This window comes from Schistocerca serialis, chromosome 2 (genome assembly GCF_023864345.2).
Source record: "Schistocerca serialis cubense isolate TAMUIC-IGC-003099 chromosome 2, iqSchSeri2.2, whole genome shotgun sequence".
In the NCBI taxonomy this organism is placed as follows: domain Eukaryota; kingdom Metazoa; phylum Arthropoda; class Insecta; order Orthoptera; family Acrididae; genus Schistocerca; species Schistocerca serialis.
This window is the reverse complement of record NC_064639.1, coordinates 590,144,179-590,165,118: the sequence shown is the minus strand read 5'-3', so window position 1 is coordinate 590,165,118 and position 20,940 is coordinate 590,144,179. Positions and strand designations below refer to the sequence as shown.

At 38.9% G+C, this 20,940-nt stretch overlaps 1 protein-coding gene across 1 annotated transcript in view; it reads left to right on the top strand.

Moving 5' to 3' along the window:
• Positions 1-20,940, top strand: part of LOC126456264 (ankyrin-1-like) — an 81,915-nt gene that overhangs the window by 29,882 nt on the left and 31,093 nt on the right. The gene's annotated exons all lie outside the window — the stretch shown is intronic.

Below are 20,940 nucleotides of genomic sequence, written 5' to 3'. Positions count from 1 at the left end.
AACTACAAGATATCTTGAAGAAAAACACAAACAAGGGAAAAACTATAAGAAATACGCAGCGTATCTCTGATTCTAATCGTGACGAAGTGTTGTACGACGTGATAAGGTTTTGTCACTCAATTCTGTGAGCGTGTGCTTATTGAAAATATGAAAGAGTGACTCGTCACAGTAACAGCATCGACCGCCATCTTGGCAGTTCGGATGAATCACCGCGAGGTGGCTGTCGTAATGACAGTAGACTCGCATTTAGTGTGGAGCGTGATTGAAACCAACCTCCTGCCGATCGGATAGAGAGGTCCTACCGTATCATAAAATTGCTGAAGGCAAATGCCGGGATGGTCGCTTGGAAAAGGCCACCGGGTATTTTATTCCTCATTCTTGTCCAACAAGATCTTATTACGATGCGTAGAGGGACGAAGTAGCGTGTAAGTATCCAGAGAAAAGGAAATTAGCGTCTCACGTTCGTCTAACTGCTAATGAGCTGCAGAGCCTCCAACTGTTTAATGATTTTTATGCAGCCACAGGAGACAGCACTGTTACAAATACTTTTGTTCGACTCATTGCGGTAGTAAGTCTGGTGTTCCAGTGACGTAGTTGTTTTCTACACAAGTAATCTCACTCCACTATTCAATGGTTTGTTGCCTCTCTCTGTACAGCTACTCACCATACTTATGAACAACTTATAACTAACAAGAGTAGTTTTAAAAGTTCATGGGATCATCACCAGATGTCAGTGCTATTGCAACGAGATTCCCGCGTTATTACCTATTATTATAGGTTATGCTTTATGAATATACAGTTGAAAAGTCAGTGTTCTGGGTAGAGAACTCTGGCGCTGACCTTTCTCTGTTGTTGTTCCCGTTTAGCGATTTGTGAAGATAGAGAAACAGGATTCGAGCAGTGATTAAGAAATTCATACCGATTTTCAGAACACACTGGGGGGTGGGGTGGGGAGTGGGTAGGGGGAGGACCTGCTCCTACATATTCAATTGTAGCCGAGTGGAGAAGCGAGTTTAAATTTGGTAGGGAGGCTTTAGATGATGATCAGCGTAGTGGTCGGTCAAGTTGTGCCACTACCCCAGAAATTATTGCAAAAGCGCATAGAACGGTTATGGAGGATTGCTGCTAGAATGTACGAGAAATTACTGAATCTGTACGGATGTCATCTGAACGGGCACATCGTATTTGGACAGTGGAACCGGATATGAGAAAATTATCTACTAGCCTGGGGCCCCAGACCTTTAACGCAGGATCAGAAACGCATCAGAATGGAAATTGTTGATCCGTTTTCAGAGCAACCAACATGATTTTTTTTTGTGGTGATTTGTGACCACAGATGAAAGCTGGAGCCCACTGCTTTACTACAGAGCCAAATCAACAACCAAAGCTGTGGAAAACTGTTGATTCACCACCGCCAAAGAAAGCAAAGGCAGTATGGTCGGCCGGAAATGTCTTGGCGTCAGTTTTATGGAATGCGAAAGGGATTCTGCTGATAGATTGTCTTCCCATTGGTCACAAAGCTATGGGGCAATTCCATGCTAATTTCATGGATCAACGACAGCAAAATAAATGCAAAACAGGCAAGGTTTGATAAGGAGGAAAGTCATCTGTCATCAAGACAACGCGAGTCCATACACAAACGTCGTTGCCATCGCAAAAGTACATGAACTAAAATATGATTTATTGCCACACCTGCTTATTTTCATGATTTGTTTGTATTAGACTTCCATCCCTTCCCCAGTCTCAGAATTTTGATCGGTGAATAGAGAGTTTCTTCAAACGACGAACTGATAGCCGAAGTTGACAGATATTTTGCAGGTCTGGTCGAATCTAATTTGTGAGATGGAATTGAGGCATTGTAACATCGCTGGACCAAGTGCACTAGTGTTTAGAGAGCTGCACTGAAAAATAAATGTTGGACTGTGGTAAGTCGTTACTTTCTATCGCATTTCTCACACTTTTCAAACTACCCTCGCATTCCAGTACAGAGAGCAGAGTTAATATTACAGCTAAAAATATCCCCGGTAGTAGCAGAATCTTCCGATGCTGACTTCCGAGAGTGTGGTATGCACAGAGCAGTCATGGCTAATTTATTGGGTTGACTGAAGAGATAACAACAGCTTGTGAAGTTGAAGCATTCAGTGATGACTTAACGTGTGTGTGGCGCTCATTAAAAAGCCACTGAATCTAAGCTTTGATGGCTATACGGATATCTGATCTCCGACATTTCCTAATACGAGTTCAGTCTCATAGGTGTGGTGACCCGTCGCTCAAGAGCTCCATCGGATTCTGATTTTGCTTCTGCCCTCATCCTACCTTTGTGCAACATAGGAGGCTGGGTGAACCGGCACTGAAATGATATGCAACTGCCTGAGTGGTGTGAAAGCTTGGAGACAATCGTAAGAAGTTCCGCTAAACTGTGAATCTGGTTGTCATGCTGCATATAATTTAAAAGAAAAGCGTTATGACTTATTGCTTTGTAAAGAGGGATTGCATTGGTTATAATCTTCTTTAAAGTAGAGCAAAACATTTAGCTGCCACAGTAGTTTACTTTCAGGTAGTGATAAAACAGCTCATTGACTCCTATCTTAAGCTGTGGTATCTTATCGCAAAATATCTTCCACGAAGATGCACGATTTACGGTACGACATTAGTTTCAGAACAGCAACACGACTGCAACGATGTGAGTACACTAATTCTTCGTAAAAATTCGAAGCAGTTAGGAGGTATGCAATCTGAGTTCAGTGTCTCTTACAGAACCACACTGCAGACTAGTAGTCGCTGCTACTACTTCTTCGTTCAGAATATCTGGTAATTTTGAGTCAGAGAATTATTGCTGGTATCTGTGACGTCCAACGCTACTCACATGGCTTCATGCCAGTGTGAATTTGTGTTCAGGTGATAAGAAATAATACACATCTTCTGTACCATGTAAAAGTAGCAAATAACGGGTATATTTTTCTCAGCTATGTCGGTGACGATATTTTTTTTTCGAGACTCAGGATATGCCATAGTGACTGTCCTGCCTATCTTGTTCTCAGTTCAAATCATGTAACATACAGTTTCTCCTTCCGTTGGTTTCCTATCTCAAACTATTCGTTGCCGAAAGGACATCGAGTAAATTGTCAGCGTGTAGACCAATTATCACTAATAAAATGTGTCTATTTGAAAACATCATGTGAGATATTTCCTTTTCGTTCCTTTAATATCCGTCACTGTTGCTGTAAGTCATTTCTTCGTGGTGATTAGTTTGGGACCATCACGTCGTTTTCAAACCATGGCCGTAGCCGTAAGTGTAATCATACAGTTCCCACCAACGTACTTGTATGTTTCTGAACATTCGTTATTACTAACAGTAATCATTACATAGGTACAAAATGATATACTTCGTATATGAGCATACAGTGTGTATTCTTTCCAACTGAAAGCAGTAAACCCGTTGAACTTAATACGAGTACAGCATAGTGAGATGTCACGTAACATGATCCAGGGAGCATTAAAATAGCTAAACAAGCCATTATCACAGAAAAAAACTTGCAACCTGCAGTAACACTGATGCGTATCGTGTGCGTCAGTAAAAAGCAGTTGTCTCAGTCTTCAGCAACGATTTCGTAATGAAATTCATTGGTCAGTTTACTCAAAATAATATCACTACTTGGTATCAGCCAAACAGCTCCATGCTTACGGACTTCATTTGAAATGCGAAAATTTTTGCTTATGCTTTACCGTGGCTATTAATAACGAATATAACAACGCGTTTAATCTTACCTGTCACTGTTTACTTCATTACGTAACAAATTTCGGAGTTAAACGTCCGTCATCAAGTTAACAAAATATGATGGTACAATGCGACAGATTACTCCGAAGTCGTCGTTGTTATGGTCTTCAGTCTAATGACTGGTTTGATGCAGCTTTCCATGCTACTCTATCCTGTGCAAGCCTCTTCATCTCCTAGTAACTACTGCATCCTACATCACACTGAATCTGATTTTTGTATTCATCTCTTGCTCTCCATCAATGATTTTTACCCTCCATGCTTCCCTCCAGTACTAAATTTGTGATCCCTTGATGCCTCACAACGTGTCCTATCAACCGATCCCTTCTTCTAGTCAAGCTGTGCCACAAATTCCTCTTGTCCTCAGTTCTATTCAGTACCACCTCATTTGCTAAGCCATCTACCGATCTAATCTTCAGCCTTCTTCTGGAGCACCACACTTCAAAACTTTCTATTTTCTTCTTGTCTGAACTGTTCATCGTCCATGTTGCACATCCATACATGGCTACACTCCATACAAACGATGTATTTTCAGAACAGACTTCCTGACACTTTGTATTCTCTCTGCTTCGAGCGTCCTACAACGACGTCCTCCTGAGTCCCCCCGCCGGCCGTTGTGGCCGAGCGGTTCTAGGCGCTTCAGTCCGGAACCGCGCGACAGCTACGGTCGTAGGTTCGAATCTTGCCTCGGGTATGGATGTGTGTGATGTCCTTAGGTTAGTTAGGTTTAAGTAGTTATAAGTTATAGGGGACCGATGACCTCAGATGTTAAGTCCCATAGTGCTCAGAGCCATTTGAACCGTTTTTAGAGTAGTCCCCACCCGGAGATCCGAATTGGGGACCATTGTACGTCCGGAATATTTCACCCAAGAGGACGCCCTCATCATTTAACCATTCAGTAAAGCTCGAAAATATCTGGAAAAATTACGGCTGTAATTTCCTCTTGCTTTCAGCCGTTCGCAGTGCCAGCACAGCAATCCTTTTTTGGTTGATATCACAGGGCCAGTTCAGTCAGTCATCCCGGTCATCCAGATTGTTGCCCCTGCAACTACTGAAAAGGCTGCTGCCCCTCTCCTGGAACCACACATTTGTCTGGCCCCTCAAGAGATATCCCTCCGGTTGGGTTGCACCTACGGTACGGCTATCTGCATCGCTGAGGCACGCAAGTCTGCTCACCAATTGCAAGGTCCACGGTTCACGGGGGGTGGAGGTTCCGAATTCGTGACACAACACATAAATCCCATATTGATCTATATAAGTCTACCATCTACCTGACGGTGGAATTAAAGAAACAGTGACTTGTTACAACAAACTTGCACCTCACATTACTCCTCTGAGATAAAGACAAGTCCAAAGCGTTTATGTTCATTAGTAGCAACTGTAAACTCCATTTGTTTAAAGAATCTAACTCTCATATGTAAAACAGCCTCAGATATCTGATTACTTCACAGATAAGTTAATTAGTTCAATATTTGACTTTAAACATCTAAGCGAGAAAAATTTTAGATATGAGTTGAAATTATACTTAAGGTTTCCTGAAAGTCTGTAGTTATGAAACACTGGATGAATGTCGTATCGGTAAATTGCGTTCCATTTTAGTCAAAAGTAAGTTTCTCACGGATCTCAATACTTGTAACGTGCTTTCACCTGAAATATATATGTCGTACTGTCACATAATTTTTCAGACACATTCAGTGGTGTATGTGGATACTATCTACTAATTGTTTTGCGAATAGAATTAGTAGTATTAGCGCCTCGTCACTTACGCTGGCTCAAGACAAACACACAGTTTCTCACTGTAATAATACTTGCTAAAGCGTCTTAATGACAAAATTTCGAGGAAGATGTTGCAGTATATAGCTTTTTAAGGCTCGATGATTCCCTTGGGAGCCACTGCGCTATGCTTTCAGCTGTAGCAAGAAAAGCTGAAAGCAGTAAAAAAAGAAATTACTGCCTCAGTTACAAATACCGAGAAACAGTTTACGCCATCTTAGAAAAGTTCTTGTGTTCCACGTTTGTATCCTGCAGAAACAGACGAAATTATCTATTTTTGTTCATAAATTCTTCCAAATTTGTACTGCTTTTTATCGACACTTTATTAATTCGTTATATGCCTAATACGATGAGCTCCTTTCGGCATTAGGTGGCGCAGTGGTTAGTACACAAGACTCGCATTCGGAAGATTCGGAAGGACGACGGTTCATACGGCCATCCTGTTTTAAGTTTTCCCTGATTTGCCTAAATCGCTCCAGGCAAATATCGGGATAGTTCCTTTGACAGACTGCACGGCCGATTTCCTTCCCCATCCCTCGATAATCCGAGTTTGTGCTCCATCTCTAATGACTTCTTTGTCGACGGGACGTTAAACACTAATCTCCCCCTCCGCGTTTCGGCATTTTTGCCATTTTCAAGTGATTGTGCAATGAAGGTACATTTTTTTGTAAAAATATACTGTAAAAGTAAGCTGCTTACGTCTAAGGTACAATATAGAATTATATGGCTTACGTGTATCTTAGTACTTTCTTGTTTTACGCCTGAGACGTGTGATGTAATACTACATACTGCACCCTGGAGCGTCTTTTTCATTATCTCTCAGATAACACTTCCGTATGTTTGGCAGTTTTCTCCGGTGATGCTTATATGTTTCCAATGAATTTTATTCGCGGAAAACCAGCAATAGTATGTACATTGGAAATAATACAGTATAGCTTGTAACCTCCCCACCGAAATTTTAAAAGGATATTATTTTAAGAATGCTAATGCATATTGTGCTAAGTGTAACCTCCCCACCGAAATTTTAAGTATGACAAAGTTAAATAAAAATGGAGCCACGAAGCAATATCGTCTCCACAGAAATATTTAAATAAAAAAAAATAATAAATGGGAGCCAAGGTAACCTCCCGCAATGAAATCTACTGACAAAGACAATTAAACAAAAATTAGCAATCTGACCCAAGTATAGGTTCCTCACGAAAATAATGAAAAACAATTCAATGCTAATGAGACTTCAGTGACAATGTAAACTCAATTAAACCGAAATATCGGTCTTTGGCCCTGTGCAAAAAAACTCATAATTAATTTTTTACCTCATTCGAAACAGCATGTCAAAGTTCTGCTCTTATTGTTGGCCACGGCTTGGAGGAAATGCATTGCAAGTATTATTTTTTTTTCATATTTTTTTCTTTGAAATTCAATTGAAGCTTTTCTTTAAAGGAAATGGAAGGGAATCGTTCGTTCAATTAAATAGTTCTTTTGTTAAAAATATTGCTTTGAAAACCATAATTATTATTGGGGCGATTATTGCACAAATTAGTTACAGTTAATTTACATTATTAGCTGAGCGCATTTAAAAATAATATACCTCATCCTGAATCTTGACCGGAGTGCCATGTCGACGCCCGCAGACTCCTCACACACAACTGTACTCGACTACTACTGCGGACCGACTACATCACACAAATGCACTGGGCTGCTACTACCGACAGACTGCACTGCTCGCAACTGCACTGCACGACTACTACTGACTGAGTACCGCTCGCAACTCTCGCGCGGTCAAGCGCATACTAGCCACGATAAATGGCTCTCTGGTCAGAGACTCTGCAATGCCTCGCCATCGCCGCCACACAACATACGTGTTTCATAACCCTCCACTGGGGGGCAAAAATTTGGCAGCGATGGTGAGTCATTTGGATTTGCCAAGCACGGCAAAATTTTTCTTTAATTAATCAACTTCTAGAATTTACAGAATATTTAGATACATGAATTAAATGTTGTGCACATGCACCGAGTACAAAACATTTCAGACAAAGATAAAATGTGAGTACAAAACATAGTAGCAAATCAGAAAACTGTATGTACAAATTATTTGACAGATAACAAAGTGCACACGCACTGAAAAAATTCTTTAGCATTTTCAGAACAAATAAACAGAATGGCAAAAAATCATGTTGACAAGTGACATGAGTGTACTCTCACTGGAGTTCAGCATATATCAGCAAATGACGAAATGTACATACAATGAGTAACAAATGACTGAAGTATTGAACATACAGAATGAGTACAAATCATATTGAAAAATGAGAAAAGTGCACAGGCACTGAAGTTCAGTAGAAAACATATTAACACATAACATAAGTGCCCATGCACTGTAGTTCGGAATATATCATCAAAATAAAAATGTATATGCAATATAAAAGACAAGAGTGCACATATACTGTACTTCAGAACAAATCGAAAAAATGTCTTTAGTATTTTCACAACAAATAAACATAATGGCAAAAAAATCATGTCGACAAGTGACATAAGTGTACTCGCACTGGAGTCCAGCAAATCGAAAAAAAAAATGTATAGCCCATGAACATAAATGATGTTAGCAAAAAAAATGATTTTCACTATTGGGATAGGAAAGGGAAGGATTGCATCATGGTTGTAGCACTTTAGATTGCACACAGCTGTTCTGAAAGTTCATATCTTTCCACAAAAGTACAACACCAAGTGACACAATTTGAAGTTCTTTTCCCATCAGAATTTATCAGCGTAGCCAAGACACTGAACTGTCGTAGTAATATTTCCTGTTATCATTTTAGCAGTACATCAGGTACACCAAACAGTGGGACCATAATAACGTCTTCATCGCTCATGGTGGTGGACAGCATGTCGTGTCAACACCACACTCTTACAAGGCACACCAACGTAGAATTAGTGCAAAAACCAAATATAGTGCTCCATGATCACTAGGATGGACAGGACTAATGGATATTGCAGTAATTCAGGGTAGTTAGCTCATAAGGTGAAGGACATTAAGTCACATAATAGGCTTCATTGAGAATTACGGTAGTAGTTTGCGGCATTCATAGCCCAGTTATTGAACATTTCTGTACCAAGTATGTAGTATTACAGAATAATGTCCATAAAATTAAATTATTGGCATCATGGGTAATCGTATTACAATAAATAGTGGCAGTCCTTGGCCAGTTACAAAGCATATTTAGTATGACAGAATAATGTTCATCAGAAGTCTTAATTGAAAAGGAGAGTCAATTATTGGCCTAGCATTAACATAATACATTGAGTGATACAAATTATTGGCACTCGTTGGCCATTTACCAAAACATGAAAAGTCAACATTGAAAACAAGAGCTAATTAATGGCATAATTAATAACAAAATGCATTTAGTGACATTAATTATTGGCACTCATTGGCCAGTTACCAAAACACGAAAGGTCATAATTCATTTAATTAGATTAATTATTGGCACTCAGTTTCCAGTAAGTATTGAATAGTATAAAACATCGTTCATCATTCAGTATTATTCAGAACTTTCTTAAATGAGTAGCATTATTTGAAACTGGTGATACACACCATTAAGAAGTCATGATTAAAAATCAGTTAATTACAGTCATAGCATTAATAATCATGGGCATTATAAGTAGTCTCATTACAATAAACAGTGGCAGTTATTTGCCCATTACAAAGCATTATTTTATATATATTTTTTTGTATCATTAAGAAGTCATTACTGAAGTGACATACTATTCAGAGCTGATCAGTATTATTCAGAATTCTCTTAAACTAGTAACATTATTTGGGACTGGTAATACATTTTTTTGTTAGCAATGCATTGCTTAGGGTAATTATAGGGGAAAGCAAGAGAGAAAAAAATTTGTTTCTGGTTTGTTGGTATAAATGAAAATGTGTAACGTCATCCATCATAAGTCAGCTGTGGCAAGATTATGAAACAAGTAGAGTATATGTAATCACATTCATAGATTTAATGAACAACTGCTTATAGCACATTAATCTCATAAATAATTTCTCCTGCAAAAATATATAAAAATGGATTATAAAGCTGAAAAGAGAAATGCATTTTATGCTGAAAAATAGTGAACTTCGAATTAACAGGTAGTGAAATGTGTATAAAAATGTGTTCCATAGCTGTCCTTTCCAAAACCTTCAGTCATTATACTGTGCAATATAACACCTGCTGTCAAAACGAACTGCAACAAATACTTAAATAACTACATAGCCTAAATATAACTTCAACATTATCCTCATCTGCAAAGAAAATTTCATTATACATCTCATCATAACACCATTATCATCATCACCTGTAAAGAAAAACTTCATTATTCATAGCAGCATATTCTTCATCATTATTCATCAGCATCCATTATCATCTGCAAAAAATCACTTCATTACTCATTACACAACTATTCCTTATCTCTAGCATATTTCATCACTAAAACTAAGATGTGTAGTTCTGTCTGACAGCCTGCATCAATCACCTTGTATTCTGAAAGAAAAAATTAGTTAAGACTGCTATTCTACGATGAGTATAGTATATTCTTGTTAATGCTTGTTAATCCTGATCCATTTACTCTTCCTCATAAAGTTATTGCATCTTCTTTCGTTTATTCCGTAAGTGAAATTCCCATTTCTGTTGAATTTACGAGGGCCGTTCAGAAAGTAACCTCCGGTTGATTTAAAAAAATACACCAAGTTAAATAAAAATATTTTAATATATACATCTTACAATTTCATCTGTGCACTATTTTTCTACATAGTCTCCATAGCGATTGAGGCACTTATCGTATCTCTTCACAAGCTTTGAAATTCCTTTTGCTTAAAAATCACCCGCTTGTGCCTGGAGCCAGCCTGTGACCGCATCTTTGAGCTCTTCGTCGTCATCAAACCGCTGTGACCCGAGCCATTTCTTCAAATGCATGAAGAGGTGATAATCACTTGGCGCCAGGTCTGGGCTGTAAGGTGGATGGTTGATAACGTCCCACTTGAAGGACTCAAGAAGGGCCGTTGTTCTGCGAGAAGAGTGAGGACGGGCGTTATCGTGCAAAAAAACGATACCGGAAGTCAGCATACCACGGCGTTTGTTCTGTATAGCCCGTCGTAACTTTTTTATTGTTTCACAGTACACGTCTTGATTAATGGTCATACCACGTTCCATGAATACAACCAACAACACCCCTTTGGCATCCCAAAACACCGTTGCCATCAGTTTTCTGGCAGAAAAATCTTGCGAGGCTTTTCTTGGTTTGGTAGGCGAATTTGAATGTGCCCACATCTTTGATTGTTCTTTTGTCTCAGGGTTCACGTACTTAATCCAGGTTTCGTCACCGGTCACGATTCTGTTTAACAATGGTTCTCCTTCGTCCTCATAACGTGACAGAAAGTCTAATGCAGAGGACATTCTTTGAGTTTTGTGGTGGTCGGTAAGAATTTTGGGCACCCATCGTGCACAGAAATTACGGTAACCCAATCTTGCTGTCACTATCTCGTACAAGAGAGTCTTAGAAATCTGTGGAAAACCAGTAGACAACTCCGACTTTGAGAAACGTCGATTTTCACGAACTTTTGCATCAACTGTCTGAACGAGTTCGTCAGTCACCAATGATGGTCTACCACTTCTCTCTTCATCATGAACGTTTTCTCGTCCACTTTTAAATAAACGTACCCATTCACGGACAACTCCTTCACTCATAACTCTTGGTCCGTACACGGCACAAAGCTCACGATGAATAGCTGCTGCAGAATATCCTTTGGCTGTAAAAAACCTTATGACAGCACGCACTTCACATTTGGCGGGGTTTTCTATTGCAGCACACATTTCAAACTGCCACAAAAACTAAACTAGCGCAGGTACGACGTTCACTCGACCACGGCTTGATGCCGACTGACCTGTTGAGTGCGTGAACGCACAGATGGCGTCGCTACTCCCCCCACAACCCGCACTGTGACCAATCGGAGGTTACTTTCTGAACCGCCCTCGTATTTCTTACACGCATCATTTCTTTCTGAAATTGATGAACAAAGATTAATGTCTTGCATTTAAATCATATACCCACTAAATAATGACTGGTTTATGGTGACATAATTAAGCATACATCATAACATGACAGAAAACGTAATATGTCAAAGACATTGACAGTGTTCAGATGCAAAAATGTACACAGAATAATACAATGCAGCAGCAAAAGACGTATAACAGTCACGATCTTGAGATGTCATAGGGCAAAAAGAATGTCAAAATCAACTGGTGTGTTATACCTTAACTATTTCACAGTGCATATAAACAAAACTGGAATACAATCATACACACAAAAAAAAAGAAAAATGTGCACGGTCTGATGTGTAACGACAAGAAGAGCGACCTGCTAACCTTACCTTGCTGGGCACTTGCCAAGAAAAAATACGATAATCATCAGTAATTAGTCATGTGAATATAATTGCATAAGTGGTCATAAAGATTAGTAAATGGCATCATGGCATGTTACATCATAAAGTGGATTCATTCAATAAACGGTTTAATATTTGACCAATGGTGGTTGCCTTTCGATTTTCTGGTTCTCAAAGTTTCGACGTGTACCACATTGGGATGAGGAATGCTGCGAATCCGATATGGTCCTGCGTATAGAAGTTCAAATTTACTGCACTTACCTTTTATTCTGCTGGATAAATAGTGTGTACGCACTAATATCTTCTGTCCAACGTGAAAGTCGCGGCGTGTACAAACCTGTTTTTGCTGTCTTCTCCGGCGCTCTGCGGCACGTTTGATGTTGTTCAGCGCAATGTCAATTATTTCATGGTGTCGTAGGCGACGACATTTAGGGAAGTTTACTAATTCTTTAATTTTGTTTGGTGGTTCAATGTTTTTCAGTGTAACAGACGGAGTTAGCATAGTGGATTCATTTGGAATGGAATTAATTACATCTTGGAATGAGAATATGTGTGTGTCCCAATCAATGTGTCTTTTGTGGCAATATATTCTACACAGTTTACCAATTTCTTTCATTAATCGTTCACAGGGGTTCGAAGAAGCATGGTACTTGGATATATAAAACGGAGAAATGTTTCTAGCTCGTAACATACGTGTCCATGTAGCAGAACGAAATTGTGATCCATTATCGGAAATTACTTTCATCACATGCCCTACATGAAATAGAAAATGTTTTACAAATGCTTTCGAAACAGTTTTAGCAGTAGCTTTGCGTAACGGAGTGAAAGTAACAAATTTTGAAGTGAGTTCAACAGCGACAAAGATGTAGCAAAAACCTCTGTTAGTTCTCGGAATTGGACCAAAAATGTCTACTGCGACCATATGTCTTAATTTAACAGGTATAATGGGATATAATGGAGGAATATGTGAAGTGGTGTCTGACTTAGCTTTCTGGCAAATTTTACAAGACGCTAAAACTCGTCGTATACGTTTCTCCATGTTGGTAAAATAACAGTTCTGTCTCAGTATAAGAAAACATTTTCTGGGTCCGTAATGTGCGTAACTTAAATGAGTGTACCAGATTAATTTGTTAACCAGTTCGTCAGGAATGCATAATAACCAATTGTTGCTGTCAGGATGAGAGCGGCGAAACAGAATGTCATTGCGTACAGTGTAGTGGTTTCTAATCGTAACATTATTCCTATCTTGCCAAAGGTGTTTAATTTCTTTCCACACGTTGTCTTTATTTTGTTCTTTTGCTATGTCCTGTAATGACGATGAAATAAAGTTTTCAAATGCTACTTGTTGAATGTACATGACACTGAAATTTGCTTTGCAGAAGTGGGTTGCTACGTCTTGCTGATTGTTGCTCAGAGAACGCGATAGTGCGTCTGCTATAACATTTTGTGTGCCGGGAATGTGGACAATCGTAAAATTAAATTCCTGTAAATAAGGTTTCCATCTACTTAATCTATCGCGTGTGAATTTAGCTGAAAGTAAGAATTGTATCGCTCTGTGGTCTGTATAAACGGTGGTATGTCTGCCATAAAGAAAGTGTCTAAATCTCATAAAAGCCCATACAACACATAATGTTTCAAGTTCTGTAACAGAATAATTTCGTTCAGCAGGTGACAAAATGCGACTTGCAAATGCGATGTTTTTAATTACTGTTGAACCATCTTCTTCTATTTCCTGAAAAATATGTACGCCTAAAGCGGTGTTGGAACTGTCGGTGGCAATGGAAAAATTTCTAGTAAGATCTGGGTGCGACAAAAGTGGAGCATTCAACAAAGCATGTTTCAGGTTCATGAATTCAGAATGTGCTTGCTTATCCCAAGACCAAATACTGTTTTTACCTGTTAATTGGCATAATCTGGGTGTGTATAAAGCAGAGTGATGAATAAATTTACGAAAAAAGTTAATTAAGCCCAAAAAACTGCGTAATTGCTTTTTTGTCGTAGGAATAGTAATGTCACGTAGATCTTGAAGTTTTTCCGGATCAGGCGCAATGCCTTCTGCTGAAATTACGTGCCCAAGAAATTTTATAGAAGTTTTGCCAAAGTGCGATTTACTAAGATCAGCTGTGAGTCCCTGTGCATGGAAAGTTTGTAACAGACGTTCTAAAATCACATTGTGTTCAGACCAGTTAGCTTCTGCAATAAGAATATCGTCTACGTATGTCGTAATTCTGTCTTTAATGCAAACGTGTGTCGGATGGCGTCAAAATTAATAACATTTTCGTGAACAAGATTCTGCGTGTCTAAATTATTGCTTACGTTACTGGAATGTGCAACCTGTACTGTGTCTGGTCAAATTCTGTCGTACGTGCTATTATTTACGGGAGGATGCTGTGGCATTTCGACTATTTGAACTGCTCTGTTATTTCTTACTGACGTGTTACGCTATAGATGACACCTATTGCCTGGTTCATTGATGATTATTTGTTGTTGCTAATGTTCTTGCTGCTGATAAGATAGACTGTTATTAAATGTACGCTGATAATTGTGCTCATTATTTTTACGTCTGTCGTAATAGTCATTCCTATACGGTGCATTGCGATAGGAATTGAAATACTGTGTTTTCTATACGTAGTTGTTTCCTTTGCTGCCGTGCGTTACTATTTGTTGGATCTGGGACTATACGTGCACGCGGCGAAACATTAAAGTTTGGTTGACCTTGTAGACTGCATTGTTGGTTAGGTATGCTAAGCGGCTGACTTTCATCCTATTGTAGTGAAAAACATCTATTGTTACAAAAATGTGGTTGCGACTGCCGAAAATTTTGTACATACTGATGATTACGATTTTATCTGTTATTAAAGTTCTCGTAGTTGTCATTTCTCGAGTGCCTACTGAAAATTGTCACATTCCGTAAAAGATATGTCATATCGGGTTTTCATTACTTATTCTTAGTTCTAGATAGAGCAATAGTTAAAGAGCTGTTTTGATAGATATAAAGGATAGTAGAAGAGAAGGCAGCAGTGCAGAAAACTAAAGATGAAATAGCACTACTACAGCTCGGGGCCCTATGCACGCTACGGCACATATTCATTAAAGCGTAATGAATCCCCTGAGGTCATTTACGCACTGCAAATAAATTTTAGCTTTTGCGTTGCAAGCAATAGCGGTAAAATTCCAAAAGTAAATCGCTGTATTCTTGCTAATTCCAGTTTCTGCATAATAGGTAATGCTGATGAAAATACAATAGCAAATTGTCGCCTCAGGTTCAAAGCTAGCTTCTGCATTACAGGTAATAGCGGTGAAAGTACAAAAATAAATTGTCTTATACAGTGCAAATCGTGTATCTGTGTTCTGCCATTATTAAATTCCTTACATTTTCTTACAAATGCAAATTGCTTATAATCAATGTTCTCGTCACTGAATTTGATAACACGTTCAGGTTTGTGTGTGAATCTGTTCGTCTGTGTCATTTCGGATTTCAAGTTGCGTAGCTTATTAGATTTTAAGTCGCGTAGTCTCTGTAAATTGCTCAAATTATACGCGCTGCGTGACTCTGACAAATGCTCGCAACGTGGCGGGTTCTGTGACGTATTGGTGACTGAAATAATTGTTAATTTTGTTACTTTAATACTTTCGTCAGTTTGGTTGTTCTGACGTTCACTTTCATTATTGACTTCCGTATTCAGAGTGTGTGAAACTTCCAGTGACTCGAAATTAAACTCGTCGTGTATCTGTACTGCGTTTTTAGGGCATTGTTCAGTGACTGCATTAATTTCATGTATCAGTGTTGCGTTTGCTGAACATTGTTCAGTGACTGCATTAATGTCATCTTTATGTGATTCTGTTGTGCCTACACGTGTACTACTTAATTCTTGTGCAACAGTGCCAACTTCTTCATTACTGTTATTAGCACAAGCCTTAGTATCCTCACGTAATTGTTCTTTACTGTCCTGACATTGCACGGTAACAGCTGTAATCTGCTCACTAACTTGTTTGTTCTGTTCTTTAAGGTCGTCTTGTTTTTCGTTTGTGAGTTCGAAACTTTTATCAATTGTTTCGCTAAGTTGTTTGAAATTGTTGTCGAAACTTTCATCAAGTTGTTTGTGAAAGTCGTCTTGTCTTTTACTAATTTCATTAAGTTGTTTGAAACAATCACCCATCATTTCCTTCCGCTGTTTGTACTGTTCATCAATTTGTAGCAATATTGCCATAATTTGATCAAATCTAAAATGAATATCTCTATTCTCTTTACTGTGTGATGGAGTGTCTGCAATTGTCACAACTTGTGTATCCATTTGGACATTCTGTAATCTACCAGAGGGTTTGCCAGTCGGATGTACACTGTCAGTCACTATTTCGGGATTAAATAAATCCGTCGTACTTTTCGTACACTGTCCATTCTCATTACAAACATTTGTCTGTACGTTATTTGAGTTTTCCAAACCGGGTGAGTTAAGCTGGGCAGTGCTCATTACAATAGGGCGCCCCGCGTCATCAATTGTCGTCAAATCAACAGAAGACACAATCGAGTTCGTTTGTTCATTATTAAGACAAAAGTCATCATTAGTGGTTGGAATGCACTGATTGTCAGTGGACGCAGGATTGTCATCATTACACTGCGTGTCACAAGTACTATCAGTAAAGCTGTTTGAGTTGGTGATTTCATTCATAATACCTCGCGATACACTATTCACAGTCTTTCGCGGCATTTTTACCATAGTCAGTTATTCACAAAACAAATAAGCACAATGCAAACGCAACACACAAATACAACAGAGCAACGAATTGCCGTTGACCTGTAGAAAGAAAGTCACAAGATTAGTAAAAGCGTTGCGCCAAATCCTAATTATATCTAAGCAAATAAGAGCAGATATCTGACTGTTTTTCAAAAGACTCTCAACGAAATACGATCCTGGTCTGGGTGTCGCCAAGTGTAACCTCCCCACCGAAATTTATGAATGATATTATTTTAAGTGCTAATGGACATTGAGCTAAGTGTAAGCTCCCCAGAGAAATTTTGAAACACAATAGTTGAATGTTTACAAGAATACAACCTAACGTAAGCTCCCAGCAAATAAATTTAATGACAATAAAAATGAGAATCGCAATCTGACTCAAGGTGTAAGCTGTCACGAAAATAATGAAAAACAATTCAATGCTAATGAGACTTCAGTGACGATGTAAACTCAATTAAACCGAAATATCAGTCTTTGGCCCTGTGCAAAAAAAAATCATAATTACCTCATTCGAAACAGCATGTCAAAGTTCTGCTCTTATTGTTGGCCACGGCTTGGAGGAAATGCATTGCAAGTATTATTTTTTTTCATATTTTTTTCTTTGAAATTCAATTGAAGCTTTTCTTTAAAGGAAATGGAAGGGAATCGTTCGTTCAATTAAATAGTTCTTTTGTTAAAAATATTGCTTTGAAAATCATAATTATTATTGGGGCGATTATTGCACAAATTAGTTACAGTTAATTTACATTATTAGCTGAGCGCATTTAAAAATAATATACCTCATCCTGAATCTTGACCAGAGTGCCATGTCGACGCCCGCCGACTCCTCACACACAACTGTACTCGACTACTACTGCGGATCGACTACATCACACAACTGCACTGGGCTGCTACTACCGACAGACTGCACTGCTCGCAACTGCACTGCACGACTACTACTGACTGAGTACCGCTCGCAACTCGCGCGCGGTCAAGCGCATACTAGCCACGATAAATGGCTCTCTGGTCAGAGACTCTGCAATGCCTCGCCATCGCCGCCACACAACATACGTGTTTCAAGCTGCAATTTTATGTTTCTTGTATAAATAAAATTGTGTTGAGTATATTTTATATGGCGTGAAGTGGTAAAAATAAATCCTTTTTCTTTTAGGATGTCAACAAAGTTTTCTAGACTGTTTTTATGCTTTAGTTCTGTTTGCTCATTTTGAATTTCGTTTGCATACAAGCCTGTGTGACTGTAAATTTCTAGATCTTCCACGATATTCATCGTTTGTCCTCTGGGTACCATATATGGAGTTTTTCTTGGATTATTCGATTTCTTCTCTCTGTTGTTGGTTGCTTTGGTGCGTGTAAAATATAGAGTAATTGTTCTCACAGTCCTGGATATGTTACTTGAACATTATTCTGGCATATATATGTATATATATATATATATATATATATATATATATATATATATATATATGCTGCAATCGTTGAAAGAGATTATTTTATTTTTTTACCTCTTGATCCATTTGTTCTACAAAAGGAAATAAAAACATTCAATACAAAGCACAGCGGAATTCGTTCAAACCCACAATGGTGCGCCGACTATATGAGGAGTATACACACCCAAAATACATAGAGAAATAACGCTAAAAAGACAAGAAGGAGCCGTTAACAAACCAATCCGCGTCGCAGTGCCATACGTTGGCAATAATTCAAGGAAACTAAACAGTCCATTTAAAAAGACGAAAATAAAGCTATTATTCTGTACCAATTATAATTTGAAAAAATAATAAAATAAAATCAGGAAAATATAATAATCTTCACTTCTCAAATCCAGAAATGTACAAAATCTCTTGAGACGATTGCAGCAAATTCTGCGTCGGATAAACAGGTAGAAATGTCAGAACAAGGTTCAAGGAATACACATGTAACTGTGAGGGCAATTAGTCTACATTTTAAAAGCACCTACGAAACCAAAAACACAAAGCAGATGAAATGGAGAATGCAATAAAGGTTCTAAGTAGGGTATCCAAACGACATACAGTGAATATCCCGGAAGAGCTGGAAATGCACAGTCACACAGGCATGTACAAAAACCAAATTCTTAATTAGCGCACAGAAATAAAGCATGAAGAAAATGTAGGAAACTTTATTGACATCCGTAATGGAAAAATACAATTTTTCAACACTTCACGACAGTTAAAAGACAATAGAATGCTCAACACAAATATCGTTGTACATGAAACCAAAAATTATAGCTCTACTATCTTTGTAATGTACTTATTAGCGCTGATTTTACGCAAGTAAAATTCATTGTAAACATAGAAACATCACCGGAGAAAACTCTCAAACATACGTAAGTGCTACGTAAATTCTATTATAAAGGTGACCAGTAGGACTGCAAAAGACGCTGCAGGGTGCAATACGTAATAATATCACATCGTGTGAACCAAGTAAACCATATAACATATTTGGCTATAGACATAAGGAAAATACTTTTACTGTACATATTTACGAAAAATTATATCTTCATTGCAGAATCACCTGAAAATATCAGAAATGCATAAGCGAGCTCGTGACACACAAATAACGAAGTGTCAATAAAAAAGCAGCAAAAACTTGGGAGAATTTGTGTAATACGTCGTTCTTCATTTCTCACGCGGTGCGAGCCCATGAGCAAGAAACTTTTTAGGTTTAATAGAGACCATCATGTACAATAATAGCTGTAAAAGCGAAATTGTTTAAGAAATTCAATGTCCATACTCTATAATGATGCTATAGAAAGTTACTTGTCAGGAAGATAAATTGTAACTTTCATTCTGTTAACATCAAGAAGCCTATGCAAAAAGTCCCAAAAACTACGCAGTCAATATAAGTATGCAGTTAAAAAAACTGCGCAACGACAGGTATATTTTTTCACAACCATAATATTAAAGACATCAATAAGGACATGGAAGCGATTTAAGTAGCAGCTAAGTATTTGGGTAATGCAGACTAAAGACAAAGAGTCACAGTAAAGTGACGGCAAAGACGGTTAGAACAATATAAAATGCGGATCAGTCAGTAATACTGCAGACAGACAGATAGGACCCACTATATTATAATCTGACATTTGACCGGATGCAAGTAGCGTGCAATCATGCAATCCCCTTATGTTTCAAATACATGATTGCAGCACTTCTTTCTATACTAGAAGGGTAATAAACATTTCAACATTTTAAAAATGTTTATTGACGGTTTAATTTATCTAAAATACGTAATTTCCTTTTCAGGCAAAGTCAAATGAAACACGCTTCATTCTAGTCCATTCAAAATTGCTTACTCTCACGAGATGCCAATAAAAGAGGAAAAATGTCTTGCCGTTTAATGCAGAATACACACACATCAAAAAAAGTTTTGCATCACCCCGGTTCCCAGAACTTCTAAAGATAGACGTTGACCGTGAGTACTGTATCACAGACGCAGTCACATTGACTGTTCAGAGACGTCACTAAACCCGCCCAAAGATGTAACAACCATGCATGAGCAACGCCTATTAGACGGAGGGCGCCCGACAGCCGATCAGTTCCAGTCATTTCACCAGGAAGGAGGAACACGGCTCGTGTTGTCCGTAGTTCAACCATGCCTAGACGGTCAATACCGCGGTTCGATCGCGTCCGTATTGTTACTTTGTGCCAGGAAGGGCTCTCAACAAGGGAAGTGTCCAGGCGTCTCGGAGTGAACCAAAGCCTTGTTGTTCGGACATGAAGGAGATACAGAGAGACAGGAACTGTCGCTGATATGCCTCGCTCAGGCCGTGCAGTGGATGACCGCTACCTACGAATTCTGGCTCGGAGGAACCCTGACAGCAACGCCACCATATTGAATAATGCTTTTCGTGCATATTCAGGACGTCGTGTTATAACTCAAACTGTGCGCAATAGACTGCATGATGCGCAACCTCACTCCCGACGTCCATGGCGAGGCCCATCTTTGAAACCACGAACCATTCATTCAGCGCGATACAGATGGGCCCAACAACATTCCGAGTGGACCGCTCAGGATTGGCATCACGTTCTCTTCACCGATGAGTGTCGCATATGCCTTCAACTACACAATCGTCGGAGACGTGTTTGAAGGCAACCCAGTCAGCCTGATCGCTTTAGACACACTGTCCAGAGAGTGCAGCAAGGTGGAGGTTCCCTGCTGTTTTGGGCTGGCGTTATGTGCGGCCGACGTACGCTGCTGGTGGTCATGGAAGGCGCCTTAAC